Source organism: Mus musculus, chromosome 7, assembly GCF_000001635.26.
Source record: "Mus musculus strain C57BL/6J chromosome 7, GRCm38.p6 C57BL/6J".
Classification (NCBI taxonomy): domain Eukaryota; kingdom Metazoa; phylum Chordata; class Mammalia; order Rodentia; family Muridae; genus Mus; species Mus musculus.
In genome coordinates, this window is record NC_000073.6 from 98,502,892 (window position 1) to 98,516,370 (window position 13,479).

Sequence of the window (13,479 nt, forward strand, 5' to 3'; positions counted from 1 at the left end):
CCTCCAGCCTCTTGCCCAGCCCCTGCTCCCAGCTCTCTTTCTCCAGAGGAGGACCTGAGCTATCACTAGGGATGGGAAAGCACACAGCGGGGGCTCAGGGAAGGCAGAGTTAGACTCGGCCATCGAATGGGCTGGGCTTAGCCCAGGGTCTGGGAGTCTCTCATCCCACAGGAACCCAGCAGGCCCCTGACCTTCCTTCCTGGCAAACAGCAGAGCCTATTCACCTGGCCTAGACCCTCAGTGAGACAGAAATTCCTGTTTTCAGGGAAACGTGGGCACAGCTGCCAACTAGGCCATCAGAGCATCAGGTTTATTAAGCTTTCAGCCAGTTCCAGGGAGAGGGAGGCTCTCATGTGCCCTGTCTGACAGAGGCCACCTGGAGTGTCATCTGCCACCCCCTTCAGCTGTCTCACCATCTCAGACCACCCGATCCAGGGGCCTGGGTCAGCTGCCCCCTGCAAACAGCCCTGTCCTCCAGATAGCCTGCAGGACCTTGGGAGGTGGATACCCGCTGCCCCCAGCCCCTTTCTGCTGTGGCCCACCATGTAGTGACCGTTACTAAGTGTATCCAGCTAAGCCCACGCTGAGCAGTTGATGGACCTTCTTCCTACAGTGTCTGAAGAGATTTCTATGGTATCTTCAGATTCCAGAGCTGAGACCTAACCCCAGGATACTCCCACTCTGAAGCCAGCGACTATTTTCTTCTTATTATTGGTTTTTGTTGTGATTGCTGTTTTGTTTTTATTATGTTTTATTTATTTGCATCTGGGCACGTGTGCGTGGCAATCAGAGTACAACCTGTGGGAACCGGTTGGTTCTCTCCTACCATTGTAATATGGAAGCTTGAATCAGGTCAAGCTTGGCAGCAAATTCATTTAATTAATCTCACTGAGCATCTTGCCTGCTTCTTGTTCTTTGTTTTTTGACTCGGGGTATCCTGTAATCCAGGTTGGCCTTGAACAGATCATCTTCAGCTCCTGTCTCCACGCGTGTCCTACTCCATCCAGCAATGAGCAGCACTGCAGCCCTAGCATCTGACCCTCGCAACCCCAGGGTCCCCCCTCTTCCACCAGGAATGTCCCACGCACCCGACTCACCCCCAAACTCCTGCTACCATTGTCTGAATGGACTACCTCATCTGAGGAGAAGGCCTGGATCGCTTCCTCCTGTTGCCTCTATCCCTGTGGGATCCTCACACCTAGCACTGAGCATCTGTCTGGTCCACCATCAGATTGAGAGCTGCGGGGGAGGGGGGGGAGAATTCCTACCCAGAGTCCTCTGTGTGTCTCTAGGGACTATGAGCTCAGAAAAGATTTCCAGAATTAATGGACCCTGCCCTCCAGGACTTAGGAACTCTTGGGCTTCTGACTAGTCTTCAGACAGACCCAGGGGATCCAGAGAGGGCAGGGGACAGCAAAGCATGGAGTGTCCAGAGCACATAAGTGCGCTCTCTGGCTAGCCTCTGCTTGTCCTGCTCCCCTTGCCTGGAGGCCTCTGTCTTATCTTCCACTCTCTACTCTCCCCATCTTCTCATCCTGTCTCCCCCCACCCCCACTAGCATCTCCATCTCCCTAGGAACAGTTGTGCTGAGAACAGGAGGGCTAGGGGGAAGGAGGGGAGGCCTGAGCTGTTTATAGGAACTGGAGTGGCTCCCTCCATCAGCTCTGTTTGGAGCACAGACCAAGCATAATAAACAGCTTGGCTCCTCCCCAGCTGCGCTTCCCCTGAACTTGGCCATCCCAACTTCAAGCATCTCTCTCTCTCTCTCTCTCTCTCTCTCTCTCTCTCTCTCTCTCTCTCTCTCTCTCTCAACAGCTGGGTCTCATGACCCAGCTCCCACCCCACCCCACACAACTCCCACCTCCACCTCCCGTCAGGCTGGTGTAGAGAATTCTGTTTGTAAAATCAAACTCAGATCCGGGGGCCACCTCTGCTCTTGGGGCCACCTTTGCTTTGGAGGGGGAGGGCAAACTGCCCCGCTGTATCTCCACTTCTCCATCTGTATCATGGGCTCAATCATAAACATTCTTATTTGTAATGTGTGAATGCTTGAACATACTCGAGGTCCTGGGTGCTGGGTCTGTGAGAACCCTGGGGACTGTTAAAAAAAACCTCTGCTGTGGGAGGGGAGACTCAGGCTGGAGCACAGGCCAGGAAGCTGTCCATAGTGAGGGAGGTTTTATGCTCTGAGAGTTTGTTTGCAGCTAGGCACAAGACTCACAGCTGGAGCAGCAAGGGGCTTGGAAGGCCTCTGAGCTGCCTACAGGGACAGCAGGGTGTCAGCTTGAGCAGAGAGGTCCAAGGGAGAGCCCCATCTGGCTGCAGGAGAGCCAGTGGAGTTTCATCCGTGAGCTCTCTGGTCTTTCAGCATCACTCAGCATTCTGGAATCTTCTCCCAGCAGGAGAGCCACCTCCAACTTACCCAGCTCCACCTTCCAAAGCTGTGGATGCCGTCCTGGGATTCTGTCATGTGTCCACCCCACCTTCCCTAAAACACCCTACAAAGTAGATGATTCAGTGAAACTTACAGAGCAGCAGCAGCACGGGCAGCACGCGCTTTGGAATGAGTTAGAGAATAAATGGGGGCATAAGGGAAAGTGTGGATCAAAGAAAAGGAGCCAGTGACCAGACCACTAAAGCTGGACTCTCCCCCTCCCTTCTCCCTCCCTCTTTCCCTGCCCCTCCCCCTCTCCTTTCCCTCCCCTCCCCCTTCCTCTTTCTCTACCTCTACTTCTCTCCCTTTCCCTCTCTTTCTCTCCCTCCCTCCTCCCTCTCCTTTCTTTCCCTCTCCCTTCCCCTCCCCTCTCCCTCCCTCCTCTCCTTCCCCCTCCCCTATCCTCTCCTTCTCCTCCCTCTCTCCTCTCCCTTTCCTCTAACTCCCTTCCTCCTCACCCCCTCCCCTTCTCCTTCCCCTCCCCTCCTTCCCTTCATCTCCCATCCCCCTCCCCTCTCCCATATACACATTAAGAACAGTGACAAATTGTGCTGAGCTAAGACAGGAGAGTCAGGGAAACAGGAAGTGCGGCCCAGGGGAATTCTCTCTGAGGACCTGCTGGGGGCTGAGGGATGAAGGAGAACTAATCTGAGAGACTCTGGATGATATCCCCTCAGATTTACCTAAACACATTCAGAGGGCAGAGCCGAGCTGTGGACTCAGGCGAGGCCAGCCCTGCACTGAAGGCAGTGGCCTCCCAGATGCTCTCTTCCCTGCCCCCAGAGTTCTTGGATTCTGGTTCTGGAATCATGAAGAAAACCAGAGGTGGGGAGGGGTCCGGGGGTTGTGTTCCAGGTCTCAAGCACTGCGCTGTGGGCATGAGACGCCTGAGGGGCCAAAGGCCCCTCATGTTCAGAAATACTACTATTCTCATCAGTTTGCTAGAGAACAAATGGTTTCAGCTTCTGGTCTCTCTGCATTGTTCATGTCAGCCCGTCCTGCCATCTTCCCCAACCCTATCCCATCCTTCTGTCAGGGCTTAAAAAACCTTAAAAAACACTCAACCATATTTCAAAGAAATCCCCTCAAATAAACAGATGTACCTCTGTTCATTTTTTGGAGTTCATGATATTCCAGTGTTAATGTTCTTGATGTATTTAGTCATTCATGATGGATGGACGTTGCTTTCCCTTTTTACATTGTTTTGGAGAATTTCACACATGGATATGATGGCTACATGATGTCTTCCCTCTTTCCCTGCCTCCAGCTTCTTCCATCTCCCCCAATTTGTCCTCAAATTTGTGATCACTTCTGTGATTATTATTGCTATGTATATGCATGGGTGTATACATATACACACATATATATTCATAAATATAACCTATCAAGTCCAGTTTGTGTTGCTCATCTGCGTATTCATTTATGGCTGGCCACTTGGGATTGGATAACCCATCTGGGGTCTCCTCCCTGGAGAAGGGAGATTCTCCCTCTCTTAGCAGCCATTGATTATAGCTCTTCATGTAGGAGTGGCACAGTGAAAGATTTCGTACATACACACTGGAATGTCAGCTGGTGTTGTCCTTGTGCAGGTCTTGGTTAGGTGACAGTATTGTTAAGAAGTCATGGATACACTTACCTAGCAGGAGAGATACCATGGTTGTGAAGGTGGTTTTCTCAGGGCAAAGCTTATCCATTGTGTTTCAGATGTCCTGACTCCTGAAATTTCCCAAAATGGGGAGAGTTGACTGCATAATTTGTGGTAATGAGGAAACTAGGTTCACACTCTCCCCTGCTAATGAAGATGATTGACATTGGTGATGATGATGGTGGTGGTGATGATGATGGTGGTGGTGATGATGATGGTGGTGGTGGTGGTAATTCATGGATACAGCTCCTACCATACATACACTAACCTATAAACACTCTGGTCCTCTGGCTCTTGACATCTTTCTGCCCTCTTCTTCCTCAGTGTTCCCTAAGCCTTAGGGGGTTGTGCGGTAGATATTATCAACCAGGGTGGGCCAAAGCCCTCAGGCTCTATGTCTCTGGAAGCTTTCTCACATACAACCCAATGTGTGCTTCTTAATTCAACCAATTTAACAATCAAAAGCCATTGATACAGATAGACAGAAGATAGGCATCAGATGATAGGTAAAAAAAAATAGATAATATATTCTAAATCCCTGTTGATTTAGAATTTTACAGCATGTTATGTATGTTTGTTTTGCCTGCATGTATGTCTGTGCACCACATGTGTGCCTGGTGCCTAAGGAAGCCCGAAGATTCAGATCCTCTGGAAAAGGTGTTTACAGTCAGTGGTGAGCCATCATGGAGGTGCTGGGAACTGAACCCAGGACCCCTGGAAGAGCAGCCTGTGCTCTTAACTGCTGAGCCATCTCTCCAGCTCCTGATGTAGAGTGTTTCCCATTCAGTTATTTATTTATTCACTTTACATCCTGATCGAAGGGCCCCCTCTCCTCCCAGTTTCCCCCTTCAAGTGTCCCCTTCCCTACCGTTTTCCCTTCCCCTCCCCTGGCACCTCAAGTCCCTGTAGGACTAAGTACATCCTCTCCCACTGAGGCCAGACAAGGCAGCCCAGTTAGGCCCAAACTCAAGAGATCCTCTGCCACTGCTTCCCAAGTGCTGGGATTAAAGACATGTGCCACCATACCGTGTGCCACCATACCGTGTGCCACCATACCGGGCTCTCCTGTTTAAGGTTTTTTTTTTTAATTTAAGATATATTACTGTGTATGTGTATGGTGTGTGTGTGTGTGTGTGTGTGTGTGTGTGTGTGTGTGTGTGTGTGTGTGTATGTATGTATGTATGTACAGGTGTATGCATGCTGTGGCACAAATATGGAGTCCAGATGACAACCATCAGAGTTTAGTTGGTTCTCTCCTTACACTGAAGGCTCTGGAGATGGAACTCGGGTGGTCCAGCATGCGTAGCAAGCATCTTACCCGCTGAACTGCCTCTAAGTAACCTGACATAGACCTCTACTTACGAGCTGGACAGATACCAAATTCTACTTGCTTTCAGATGAATTTATTGAATTTTACAGGTCACTCTTTCAAACAATTGTGTTCTAATATGTATTCGGGATCTGTCTGAATTCTGGTCTGTCTCACTGACCTGGTCCTATGCCGGATCCCTGGTGACAGGTTTTAGTTTGGTTTGATACCTGCAAGACAAGTCAAGTCCTCTTGCTGGTGTTATCTCCAGCAGCTCTGGGAGGTCCGTGGGAACCTCTTTCTTCATAGAAGCCTGGCGGCCATAGCTCTTCATGCACAGCTCTCATAGAAACTGCCTTGGCGTGGGTATGTGGTGAGGTCTGATCTTTCTCCTATCTTCCTTTTATTGTTGGTTTGTTGTTTGTTTTGAGGCAGGGTCTCTTGTATCCCAGGCTAGCCTTAAGCACTCTGTATCCTAGCTGAGGGTGACAGTGAAACCCCAGTCTGTCTGCCTCCAACTTCCCACACTCTAGGATTCAGACATTGCTACCCATGGATCACGCACAACTTTCTTTGAGTTGGTGCTCCCTGGTTCAATTTACTTCTTAGTAGATAATTAATTAGTGTTATAAATGAGTTAGCAAACATTTATAAATTTATAAACATTATAAATGTTCATGTCTACATGTTTATTGTCAAAAATCAGAAAACTGTTGATTTTTATATTTATCTTATATTCAAGAATTTTGTCATTTGACTTTTTAATGTTATAATTATTTTTGTCATTTATTTCTTTGCTAGAAGCTCCTGAGTTTCCCTGTGCAGAGCCATTTAGTTGCCTGTTTGACCATCTGACACCCTCTCCAGGTGGCACCCACTCCCATCCTCTCTTCTCCTCACCTCTCCCAGCTGGCACCACGGATTTTCTTCTCTGGCTCCTCTTCCCAAGGCCTCCATCTCCTTGGTTTGTAGGAAGAGAAACTGGGGTCCACTCTCTAGGCTAAAGATTGAATGCCGATGGTCTTTGGGTCAAACTTAGCCTTCAGTCATGCTTGATTTGGCCCATACAAGCACTGATACAGTTTTGATTAGTTTACAATATTTAAAAGCTGGAGTAGTTGTTACACATGGGAGCATATGGAAATCTGGGCTTGTCTCTGTGAGGTGCATGTTTACATACCCGGACAATGCGAGAAATAACGGCTGACAAGTGTCTTCCCCTGTCGTTCTCTATCAATGTTTTACTGTTAGGAAGAGACGCCATGACCATGGTTTTCTTATAAAGGAGAACAAAATAGAGACAGCTTATAGCTGAGAGGGTTAGGCCATTGTCATCATAGCAGGAAGCATGGCGACATACAAGCAGACATGCTAGTGGACAGGTAGCTGAGAGTTCTATATCTGGATAGGCAGGCAGCAGGAACAGCAAGTGAGCCACTGGGCCTGACTTGAGTTTGAGACCTCAAAGCCCACCCACATCCCCAGTGATGCACTTCCTCCCACAATCCACACCTATTCCAACAAGGTCACAACTCCTAATAGTGCCACTGCTGATGAGCCCATGGAGGCCATTTTCATTCAAACCACCACAACCATGTTTATTCTTATCTTGGTTTGAATACATGTTTATTATTATTTTGGTTTGGTTTGGTTTTGTTAAAGAACACAAAGAAAACAATTACCTTTTGTTGCTTTAATTTATTTATTTTAGGTGTGTGTGTGTGTGTGTGTGTGTGTGTGTGTGTGTGTGTGGTGTGTGGTGTGTGTGTGTGTGTAGTGTGTGTGGTGTGTGTGTGTGTGTGTGTAGTGTGTGTGTGTGTGTGTGTGGTATGTGTGTATGTGTGTGTGTGTGTGGTGTGTGTGGTTTGTGGTGTATGTGTGTGTGTGTAGTGTATGTGTGTGTGTGTGTGGTGTGTGGTGTGGTGTGTGTGTGTGTGTGTGTGTGTGTGTGTGTGTGTGGTATGTGTGTATGTGTGTGTGTGTTATGTGTGTATTATGTGTGTATGTGTGTGTGTGTTATGTGTGTGTTATGTGTGTATGTGTGTGTGTGTGTGTGTGGTATGTATGTGGTATGTGTTTATGTGTGTATGTAGTATGTGTGTGTGTGTGTGTGTGTGTGTGTGTGTGTGTGGTATGTGTGTATGTGTGTGTGTGTTATGTGTGTATTATGTGTGTGTGTGTTGTGTGTGTTATGTGTGTATGTGTGTGTGTGTGTGTGTGTGTGGTATGTGTGTGGTATGTGTTTATGTGTGTATGTAGTGTGTGTGTGTGTGTGTGTGTGTGTGTGTGTGTGTGTGGTGTACATGCTTGGAGTTGATATGTATGGCACTTGTGGAGGTCAGAAGACAACTTTGTAGAACTGTTTCTCTCCTTTTGACTTTCAGTGGGTTCCAGAGAGCAAGCTCAGGTCCCCAGGGGTGCTTGAAGCTCATGCCTTTACCCTCTGAACCATCTTACCAGCCCTCCACCATGTTTTCTAACACAGGGTCTCTCACTGAACCTGGAGCTGGCTGATTCAGCTATGCTGGCTGGCTGGCCAGTGAGCCTCCTGACTGTCTCCCAGGGACACTACAAGCATACACTACAATAGCTGACTTTAAAAAAAATGTGGTCTAGAGACATAAACTCAGGTCTCTGTGTAAGTTTAGAAAGCACTTTACAGCCATCTCCCGAGTTCTGATCTTTCTCGAGACACTGTATAGTGTGGATTCATAGTGTGTCAGGAACTGTGAAATCGCACTTCCCACCTAGACTGTGACTTTCTCAAGGACAGGGCAGTCTGTCTTCTCCAATCCACAGCACATGACACAGAGCCTGTACCAGCTGTGGGTTCAGAAGGGTCCCTTCTTCCCTTCCACACCACGCACAGGTATTTAAAAGACGTGAGCCCACCAGTCAATACGCACCCTGGACCTGACTGTGCCCTGTCCCCTTGGCAGTTGGCAAAGCCTGTAGACAGACAGACCTCTTTCCAAAGTAAGATTTTTGACTCATAAAAGAGACATAAGATTCTATAGGGAACCAGTTCTGCTGAATACAGTTGTCAAAATGTTGTTTTTCCATAAACCGCACTGAGATTTCACAAGCACTCGTTAACATATTACAAAACACGGCAGGTGTTTGGACATGTGCTTTCCAGGCCCTGATGAATGAAAGATGTCTTCAGAGACACACAGCAGTTCTGACACGGCTCAGAGAAGCCTGATTTCTGCCTGTGGCAGGAGCTGGTGACACTGTGGGATTGTGGCCCGCTTTCCAGAAGGAAGAACAGTTAGATGCCAAGGAAAGGCTCACGCTGAGAGGAAAGGCCTAAGGGCTTGGCTTGGAGTTTGTTTTCCCCTCAGGCAAGTTCTTCCCCCTGGACAACCATGGACTTCTCAGATCATGGATCTTCCTTCAGAAGTGTGAATAACAGCAATAACACCTGGAGCCACAGGCACAGGGAAACAGGCCGTTAGAATCATCCCCATGGGGAAACACAGCCTGTCAGAGTCATCCCCACAGGGAAACACAGCCTGACAGAATCGTCCCCGTTTGGGGCAGGACTTGTGTTGGTCTGCAGGCCCCTTTGGTGATATGTTCAAGAATTTCAAAAATGTGTGTCTGCTTTGACCCAGCGACTCCATCTCTAGGAATTGATCCTAAGGAAATAAAAAACTAGTCCAAAGGAAAAAAAAAGTGTGAGAATGTTTATAATAGCCAGTGAACATATCCAGTTTTTTTGGAGCCTGGTGTTTATATAATTTAGGAGGATCCCTTTAACAAAAAGAATGCAAAATAAGAGTATAACACTGTTAGATCCTTCTCTGGCCATTGGAACCCCTGTGCAAGTGAGCGGGCTTTGAGTGGCTTCTCATAAGTTCACTGCAAACATTACACTGTCAGCAGCCATTTGAAAGTAGAAGAGCCTTAAAGAGCCAACAGTTGGGAGTTGACATAATGAGCTCTACAATAGCTGTCTAGATGGGAGAAAAATCTGCCAGCTTCTCAACATGGGATGAACATGGAGTCAATTTGTTTACATGGGAAAATGACCAAAACACAAAGTATTAGTTTCCTCATTGCTGGGACAGCCACCTGGCACAGCCACTTTAAGGAAGATTTGTTTCTGCTCACACATTGAAGGCATAATAATCTAGCATGGTATTTTTCTCTTTGCCTGGAAGTTATGTCTCAACACGTAAGCTCTCAGCTACTGCTCCAGCGCCATGCCTGCCTGCCTGCCTGCCTGCCTGTCTGTCTGCCTACCTACCGCCATGCTCCCTAAGGTGAGGTTGTGGACTGTGACCCTTCAAACTGTAAGCCCTAAATTAAACACTTTCTTTTCTAAGTTGCTCTGGTCATGCTGGATTATCACAGCCATAGAACAGTAAACAAAACACGATGTGCACAAAGATCCCAGTTCTAGTCCAATCACTTATTAGTTATGAGTTGCAGAATATTAAATTGGGCTTTTTGCATATCTTATGGTTTGATTGTAAAGTGTCCTCCACAGACTCCTATTTTGAATACTGGGTCTCCAGTTGGCACCACTGTTTTGTGAGGCTCCGACAGCTTTGGGAGGTCGGGACCTGCTGGAGGTTGCTGGAGGTTGGTCCTTGGGAATATATTATCTAGGCCATTTCTAGTTTATCTCCTCTTTCTGGACCACTATGATGTGAACAGTTTCCACCACACACTAACCACCATGAACTGATTCCAGCCCTTCCTTGCCATGATGGACTCTGCAGCCATGACCAAAATAAGTACCTTCTGCCCATAAGCTGCTTCTATCTGGCATTCAGTCACAGCTTGGCAAAAGGAACTTAGGCTGTGTCTTAGAGCCATGGCTGTGCAGATCCTCAAAAGCAATTCCAAAGTCCAGCAGGACACAGCAGCCTATGACCTGTCATGCTATCCCCTCTAGCCCCAAGCAGGCCCTGGTCAGAAAGGAAGCCAGGCAAGAATCAGCTTTCTGGAAGAGAGTCATATCTGGGCCACAGTTCATCCCCACAAGCTCCAGTTAAGAAACTGGGGCCAGAACTTAGAGGATTCAGAGCTCAACCTGACTCCTCCCTGGGAAAGTCTACAGATGAAAGGCAGGTAGGAGCTTCCACTGGTGCACAGCGGAGGCTTCAGTGGGTGTGGCCTCCTCATCTTTAGACCTCACAGCTGGAGTGTTTCCTGTGTGTAACAGGGCACCAGCCCTGTCAGAAAGGGGCCTCCTACAGAGGGCTCCTCAGCAGGAGTGGAGGACGGGTACAAGTGTCAGCCAGGTGCTATGTGACACAAGCCAGGGACCAACTGTAGTAGGTCCAAAAAGGGAGATAGATGTCTGTCTCTTGAGAGCAGATCAGGGTTCTTGAAAGCACCACCCAAGCTGGGCGTGGTGGCGCACACCTTTAATCCCAGCACTTGAGAGGCAGAGGCAGGCAGATGTCTGAGTTCCAGGCCAGCCTGGTCTACAGAGTAAGTTCCAGGACAGCTAGGACAGCCAGGACTACACAGAGAAACCCTGTCTCAAAAAACCAAAAAGAAAGAAAGAAAGAAAGAAAGAAAGAAAGAAAGAAAGAAAGAAAGAAAGAAAGAAAGAAAGAAAGAAAGAAAGAAAGGAAGGAAGGAAGGAAGGAAGGAAGGAAGGAAGGAAGGAAGGAAGGAAGGAAGGAAAAAAAAGAAAGCACCACCCAGAAAGGTCTCACTGCAGTTAACAGGGACCTCCACATCCTTACATCCCAGATCCCTACCCAATTCTGAGACTGGAGCAAGGATGCAAAGCAGATAAGGGAGAGACAGCAGGGTGAGCCCTGTCCTCACTGGATGCCTCAGTGATGGCCTGGCTGAGCGCCACAACGGGAAAAAATTCAAAAAGAGTGACAAATGCCAATCACTTGTTTGGCTGAGGAATGGTTACAGATGGTAAATCTAACTCTTAATACTACTTCGGTTCCTGTGTGTGTGACCTGGACTCCTGGGTGCCAGGGTTACCAACACACACTACCACACCCAGTGAATTGTTTACTTATAAACATTTAAGAGCTGTCTGTGTATTTTTGGATCATAGTCCTTTGTTAAATAACTCTCTTGTAACCATTTTCTCCTAGAGATTTGGCTTGGGTTGTCTTGAAAACTTTTTAAACTTCTTTTAATTTTTTTAAATTTATGTTTGGTTTTAAAGCACAACTGATCATCTTGATTATCCTCACATTTTGTTCTTATGAACCAGTTTTTTAAAGGTTATCACAAGTAGTCCAGTATTGCCTTAGGAATTTCAATAAACTTGAGTCACCAAACAAACTTCTCCCTTGACTTTTGAAAGAATTTCAAGCTTGTGGAGGAAATGCAAGAATAATATAGCAAACCCCTGTGCAGCTTCCTCTGTAGTCACCGGTTCTTAGCGGTTGTTAACATTTTGTCACTGACTCCCTCCCTATGTGTACATTCTTTCCTGACCAATTTGAAAGTGACACAAATAATGTCCCTAAAACTGAAGTGTGTATTTTCCAAAGGGGAAAAAATAATCTTTTATATACTAGAGAAATTTAGCATTGATTTAATGTAAACTCAATGTGGTGGTTTGGATGAGAATGGCCCCACAGTCTCATAGGTTTGAATACTTGGTCCCCAGTTAGTGGAAATGTTTGGGAAGGATTAGAAGGTGTGGCCTTACTAGGGGAGGTGTGTCTTGCTAGGGGTGTGCTTTATACTTTTAAAATCCCATGCCAGGCCCAGTATCTCTCTTTGCTGCCTGTGGATCCAGATATAAAGCTCTCAGCTACTACTCCAGCACCATGCCTGTCTGCTTCCAGATGATGATCATAAACTAACACTCTGAAACTGTAAGCAAGCCCCCAATTAAGTGCTTTGTCTTAGAAGAAATGCCTTGGTCATAGTGTCTTTTCACACAATAGAACAATAGCTGGGACACTAGCCCTCAAGCAAGAGCCAAATTTCACTAACTGACCCCATTACCTCCCCTTTATGCTCCCTTTCCATCCCTGGCAAAGTCTAAGGTCTCCTTTAACACAGGACAGTCTTCCACTTTTGCAAAGCCATTTATCACATTAAGCATTAGATGGGTGTGCATTGGTTATCTTGTAGACAAGACTTTAATTTAGTCTTGTCTGGGTCTTCACTGTCCATTCTGCTTCTTTCTTTTTTATTATTGGAAATCATTTTGTAAAAGAAAAACTAAATTGTTCTTTCTGCTCCAAGGCTCTCATAGAATACTGAGAGCTCCAGAACACGAAAATTCACCCACCAATAGCAGTCCTTCCTCCAGCAGACACCAGCATTGGATTTAGTGCCGTTCTGAGATCCGCCCCAGCTCCCAGTCCCCATAACTGCCCCTCCATCACCTGTGCTCTGACAGACCTCTGCTCAGGCTGGTTCACACTCCAGAGAAGCTACCAGAACCTGAAAACATTTATCTACACTTGCTAGTTTCTTGTAAAGATGATTTCAAAAATTCTTGGAGAAGACATGTCAGGGGGACATGGAGCCTCCATACCCTCTTTGGTCACACCATGCTCCTAGAGTCCCCACTAGTCAACTGTTCAGAACCTCCTTCCTGGGCCTTTATGGAATCTTGGGTATTTGCTGATGGTGTTGGTCATTGGAGATCAATGTAACCTTTAGTGTCTGTCCCCATCCTCGATGTCAAGGGGTGGGGCCGGAAGTCCAGAGACTCTACAGTGATTGGTTCTCAGTGGGGGTTACTAGAGGCCTTAACCATCCTGGTTTTAGCACCCAAAGGACACTGTGTCACACCAAGGATCTACGAATAGAGATCATATATATGTTTCTTGTTCTGTCTCAGCATGGCACAAGAGTAATGCATGTTTTCCTCAGGAAACTACATGAAGGCTCATCCCACCAGCTGGAAGATTTCCCTCCTTATAACAACAACAACAACAAAAGAGAGAGACTGTTGATTGATTTCTAATAGAGTCCCCTTGAAAAGCTTTGAGATTATGCCAGGCATGATACATAACTGGTGATTCCAGCACTTGGGCAGTGTAGCAGGAAGATTTGACATTTTAGGTTGTCATTAGCTACATAGTGACTTCCAGGTATAGAAAAAATAATAATAAAGAACCAGCTGGGGTCAAGGAG

The 13,479-nt window shown here is 47.0% G+C and overlaps 1 long non-coding RNA gene and 1 other non-coding gene across 3 annotated transcripts; one reads left to right on the forward strand and one right to left on the reverse strand.

Moving 5' to 3' along the window:
- Positions 1-735: 735 nt before the first annotated feature.
- Gm33394 lies at positions 736-3,202 on the reverse strand. 2 transcript variants are annotated; one of them, XR_869810.3, is made up of 4 exons: positions 3,118-3,202; positions 2,423-2,498; positions 1,134-1,239; positions 976-994 (listed from the first exon to the last, which is right to left on the reverse strand). It is a non-coding gene; the product is annotated as a predicted gene, 33394 (long non-coding RNA). The 2 variants fall into 2 exon arrangements; XR_869809.3 differs by having other exon boundaries at positions 736-1,239.
- Positions 3,203-4,062: 860 nt separating this feature from the next.
- Positions 4,063-4,226, forward strand: Gm23040. The gene has a single exon (XR_003946931.1). It is a non-coding gene; the product is annotated as a U1 spliceosomal RNA (small nuclear RNA).
- Positions 4,227-13,479: the final 9,253 nt, after the last annotated feature.